The sequence below is a fragment of the Eleutherodactylus coqui genome, chromosome 8 (genome assembly GCF_035609145.1).
Source record: "Eleutherodactylus coqui strain aEleCoq1 chromosome 8, aEleCoq1.hap1, whole genome shotgun sequence".
Taxonomy (NCBI): Eukaryota; Metazoa; Chordata; class Amphibia; order Anura; family Eleutherodactylidae; genus Eleutherodactylus; species Eleutherodactylus coqui.
Genome location: NC_089844.1, coordinates 204,988,236 through 204,994,235, shown reverse-complemented (window position 1 = coordinate 204,994,235; position 6,000 = coordinate 204,988,236).

The window sequence follows — 6,000 nt, the reverse complement described above, 5'->3', positions numbered from 1 at the left end:
AAAAGTAGCTTGTTCTATGCCTCTCTGATCTTCCTCCCCCTCCTCCTTCCTCCTCATCACGCTGAACAGCCAAGTTTTCAGAGGGCCAGAAGGCTCTGTTAAAACTAAATTTTGTGGAGGGCTGCATCAAGGCTCTGTTACAAATTAAGCAACTACGAGCTCTATCTTAAAGAAAAAAAACAACAACAACAAAAAAACAGTTTCTGGATTTCACCTGCACTCTGGGTAAACCAATTTTTTTCCAGGGGTACACCTGTACTCTTGGTATACCGATTTTTCAGGTGTTCGCTTGTACTCTTGGTACAGAAATGCTTCAGGGGTTTGTCTATACTCTTGGTACACAACGTTTTCCCAGTGCGGTGTTCAGCTATCTGACACATACACAGAATGAATTGTCCTGCTTTGCCCATTAAAATTTCTTCATGTTTCATGCTGTCTTTGGAGCGATGAAAGGATCTGTAACTGATTTCATGAGACTTTCACAGTAGTACTAGCATCCGAGTTTGCTTTAAATACCCTGAGTGGTTTGGTTTTGGTCTGATAGACACCCGCACATCCAATCTCTTGCCCAAATATTCAACCTACACCTCAGACATATTGCCAAATTATGTCCGTTCCTCACCACGGACACCCTAAAAACACTGGTGGTTGCACTCAACCACTCCTGACTCGACTGCTGCAACTTGCTTCTCATCAGCTTCCCCCGCACCAGACTCGCTCCAATCCATACTAACCATGGCAGCTAGGCTCATTTTTCTATCCAGCCATTTTTCAGGCACCTCTGCACTATGTCAGTCGCTGCATTGGCTGCCCATCCGCTGCAGAACTAAATTTAAACTCGTCAACCGCACCCACGAAGCTCTGCATTGTGCCGCACCACAATGCATCACCTCCCTCCTTTCCGTACACCACACAGCCCTCTCACTCCCATCTGTTAACACACTCAGACTAAACACCCCTCTAATACGAACCTCACATGCTCGCCTTCAGGACTTCACCAGAGCAGCACCCATCCTCTGTGTTTTCAGACCACACTGGCACCGAGCTGATGACCTCGTTGCCAGGTGCCAAATTGGTAGATATGCAAGCCTGTGATGAGAAGATTTGCTAGTAGAGATGAGCGAGCACCAAAATGCTCGGGTGCTCGTTACTCGAGACAAATTTTCCGCGATGCTCGAGGGTTCGTTTCGAGTAACGAACCCCATTGAAGTCAATGGGCGACCCGAGCATTTTTGTATATCGCTGATGCTCGCTAAGGTTTTCATTTGTGAAAATCGGGGCAATTCAAGAAAGTGATGGGAACGACACAGAAACGGATAGGGCAGGCGAGGGGCTACATGCTGGGCTGCATCTCAAGTTCCCAGGTCCCACTATTAAGCCACAATAGCAGCAAGAGTGCCCCCCCCAACAACATTTACATCTGAAAAGCCCTCATTAGCAATGCATACCTTAGCTGAGCACCACACTACCTCCAACAAAGCACAATCACTGCCTGCATGACACTCTGCTGCCACTTCTCCTGGGTTACATGCTCCCCAACCCCCCCCCCCACGACCCAGTGTCCACAGCGCACACCAAACTGTCCCTGCCCAGCCTTCAGCTGCCCTCATGCCACGCCACCCTCATGTCTATTTATAAGTGTGTCTGCCACAGGAAAAGCAGGCACACACTGCAGAGGGTTGGCACGGCTAGGCAGCGACCCTCTTTAAAAGTGGCAGGGCGATAGCCCACGATGCTGTACAGAAGCAATGAGAAATCCAATCCTGTGCCACCTCCATCTGGAGCTGCACACGTGGGCATAGCAATGGGGAACCTATGTACCACGCACTATTCATTCTGTCAATGTTTTTTATATATAGTCACAGGCAGGTACAACTCCGCAATGGGAATTCCGTGTGCACCCACAGCATGGGTGGCTCCCTGGAACCCACCGGCGGTACATACAAATATCCCATTGCATTGCCCATCACAGCTGAGGTAGTATTGTCATGTTTAATGCAGGTGGGCTTCGGCCCACACTGCATGCCCCAGTCAGACTGGGGTTCTTTAGAAGTGGACACATGCAGTTACAACTCCGTGTGGACCGACAGCATGGGTGGCTCCCTGGAACCCACTGGCGGTACATAAATATACCCCATTGCAGTGCCCAGCACAGCTGAGGTAGTAATGTCATGTTTAATGCAGGTGGGCTTCGGCCCACACTGCATGCCCCAGTCAGACTGGGGTTCTTTAGAAGTGGAAACAGATGCATTTACAACTCCCTGTGGACCCACAACATGGGTGGGTGCCAGGAAGCCACCGGCGGTACATAAAAATATCCCATTGCATTGCCCAACACAGCTGAGGTAGTAATGTCGTGCTTAATGCAGGTGGGCTTCGGCCCACACTGCATGCCCCAGTCAGACTGGGGTTCTTTAGAAGTGGACACATGCAGTTACAACTCCGTGTGGACCAACAGCATGGGTGGCTCCCTGGAACCCACTGGCGGTTCAAAAATATATCCCATTGCAGTGCCCAGCACAGCTGAGGTAATGTCAGCTTTAATGCAGGTGGGCTAAAAATTAATTGGATTACACTGTAGGCGAGGGCCCACAAAAATTGGTGTATCAACAGTACTAATGTACCTCTGAAAAATTGCCCATGCCCAAGCAAGAGGGCAGGTGAAACCCATTAATCGCTTTGGTTAATGTGGCTTAATTTGTAACTAGGCCTGGAGGCAGCCCAGTTAAAATAAAAATTGGTTCAGGTGAAAGTTTCAACGCTTTAATGAGCATTGAAACGTATAAAAATTGTTTAGACAAATTATATGAGTGAGCCTTGTGGCCCTAAGAAAAATTGCCCGTTCGGCGTGATTACGTGAGGTTTCAGGAGGAGGAGCAGGAGGAGGAGGAGGAATATTATACACAGATTGATGAAGCAAAAAGGTCCCCGTTTTTGATGGTGATACAGAACGATGCTTCCATCCGTGGGTGCAGCCTACGTATTGTTTATCTATCGCTGCTGTCCGCTGGTGGAGAAGAGAAGTCTGGGGAAATCCAGGCTTTGTTCATCTTTATGAGTGTAAGCTTGTCGGCACTGTCGGTTGACAGGTGGGTACACTTATCCGTGATGATTCCCCTAGCCACACTAAACACACTCTCTGACAAGACGCTAGCTACAGGACAAGCAAATTCAGGGCATACAGCGCGAATTCAGGCCATGTGTCCAGCTTCAACACCCAGTAGTTGTAGGGGGCAGAGGCGTCACGGAGGACGGTCGTGCGATCGGCTACGTACTCCCTCACCATCCTTTTACAGTGCTCCCGCCAACTCAGCCTTGACTGGGGACCGGTGACACAGTCTTGCTGGGGAGCCATAAAGCTGTCAAAGGCCTTAGAGAGTGTTCCCCTGCATTCACTGTACATGCTGCCTGATCTCTGCGCCTCCCCTGCTACCTGGGCCGCGGCAATGCGCCTTCGGCCACTAGCGCTGTTGGATGGGAATTTTACCATCAGTATGTCCACCAGCGATCTGTGGTGTAGCATCATTCTCGAACCCCTTTCCTCTTCGGGAATGAGAGTGCAAAGGCTCTCCTTATACCGTGGATCGAGCAGTGTGTACACCCAGTAATCCGTAGTGGCCAGAATGCGTGTAACGCGAGGGTCACGAGAAAGGCATCCTAACATGAAGTCAGCCATGTGTGCCAGGGTACCTGTACGCAACACATGGCTGTCCTCACTCGGAAGATCACTTTCAGGATCCTCCTCCTCCTCCTCTGGCCATACACGCTGAAAGGATGACAGGCAAGCTGCATCTGTACCCTCAGCAGTGGGCCAAGCTGTCTCTTCCCCCTCCTCCTCATGCTCCTCCCCCTCATCCTCAACGCGCTGAGATATAGACATGAGGTTGCTCTGACTATCCAGCGACATACTGTCTTCCCCCGCCTCCGTTTCTGATTCCAAAGCATCTGCCTTTATGCTTTGCAGGGAACTTCTCAAGAGGCATAGCAGAGGAATGGTGACGCTAATGATTGCAGCATCCCCGCTCACCATCTGGGTAGACTCCTCAAAGTTTCCAAGGACCTGGCAGATGGCTGCCAACCAGGCCCACTCTTCTCTAAATAATTGAGGAGGCTGACCCCCACTGCGCCGCGCAAGTTGGAGTTGGTATTCGACTATAGCTCTACGCTGCTCATAGAGTCTGGCCAACATGTGGAGCGTAGAGTTCCACTGTGTGGGCACGTCACACTGCAGTCGGTGCACTGGCAGATTAAACCGATGTTGCAGGGTCCGCAGGGTGGCAGCGTGCGTGTGGGATTTGCGGAAATGTGCGCAGAGCTGGCGCACCTTTCCGACCAGGTATGACAAGTGGGGGTAGCTTTTCAGAAAGCGCTGAACCACCAAATTAAAGACATGGGCCAGGCATGGCACGTGTGTGAGGCTGCCGAGCTGCAGAGCCGCCACCAGGTTACGGCCGTTGTCACACACGACCATGCCCGGTTGGAGGCTCAGCGGCGCAAGCCAGCGGTCGGTCTGCTCTGTCAGACCCTGCAGCAGTTCGTGGGCCGTGTGCCTCTTCTCTCCTAAGCTGAGTAGTTTCAGCACGGCCTGCTGACGCTTGCCCACCACTGTGCTGCCACGCCGCGTGACACCGACTGCTGGCAACGTGCTGCTGCTGACACATCTTGATTGCGAGACAGAGGTTGCGTAGGAGGAGGAGGAAGGTGGTTTAGTGGAGGAAGCATACACCCCCGCAGATACCACCACCGAGCTGGGGCACGCAATTCGGGGGGTGGGTAGGATGTGAGCGGTCCCAGGCTCTGACTCTGTCCCAGCCTCCACTAAATTCACCCAATGTGCCGTCAGGGAGAGATAGTGGCCCTGCCCGCCTGTGCTTGTCCACGTGTCTGTTGTTAAGTGGACCTTGGCAGTAACCGCGTTGGTGAGGGCGCGTACAATGTTGCGGGAGACGTGGTCGTGCAGGGCTGGGACGGCACATCGGGAAAAGTAGTGGCGACTGGGAACCGAGTAGCGCGGGGCCGCCGCCGCCATCATGCTTTTGAAAGCCTCCGTTTCCACAAGCCTATACGGCAGCATCTCTAGGCTGATCAATTTTGCAATGTGCACGTTTAACGCTTGAGCGTGCGGGTGCGTGGCGTCGTACTTGCGCTTGCGCTCAAACTGCGGCGCTAGCGACGTCTGGACGCTACGCTGAGAGACATTGCTGGATGGGGTCGAGGACAGCGGAGGTGAGGGTGTGGGTGCAGGCCAGGAGACGGTACTGCCTGTGTCCTCAGAGGGGGGTTGGATCTCAGTGGCAGGTTGGGGCACAGGGGGAGAGGCAGTGGTGCAAACCGGAGGCGGTGAACGGGCATCGTCCCACCTTGTGGGGTGCTTGGCCATCATATGCCTGCGCATGCTGGTGGTGGTGCCTCCCCAGCTGATCTTGGCGCGACAAAGGTTGCACACCACTGTCCGTCGGTCGTCAGGCGTCTCTGTGAAAAACTGCCACACCGTAGAGCACCTTGACCTCTGCAGGGTGGCATGGCGCGAGGGGGCGCTTTGGGAACCAGTTGGTGGATTATTCGGTCTGGCCCTGCCTCTACCCCTGGCCACCGCAGTGGCTCAGCCTGTGCCCACACCCTGACTTGGGCCTCCGCGTCCTCGCCCGCGTCCACGCCCTATAGGCCTACCCCTACCCCTCAGCATGGTGTATTACCAGTAGTGCAGAAACAGAACGCTGTAATTAAATGTGCCGCTTATTGGCCTGTGGTTGGAGGCTGACTTCGTTTACGGAACCCCAGGAAATAATTTGGCGCAAGCCTGCTGTAACACTTAGCTGACTGCATATTTATTGGGAGAACTACTACCCCCAGCAGACACAGACCCAGAACACTGAGGACAGTCACAGGCAGGCCAGATAGATTTTTTTTTTCAAGATTTTTTTCCAAAGGACCACTGCATATATTCAATCAATAATATATGTCTTCTGGCCCTGCCTACACAATTCTGTCCCTGGACTG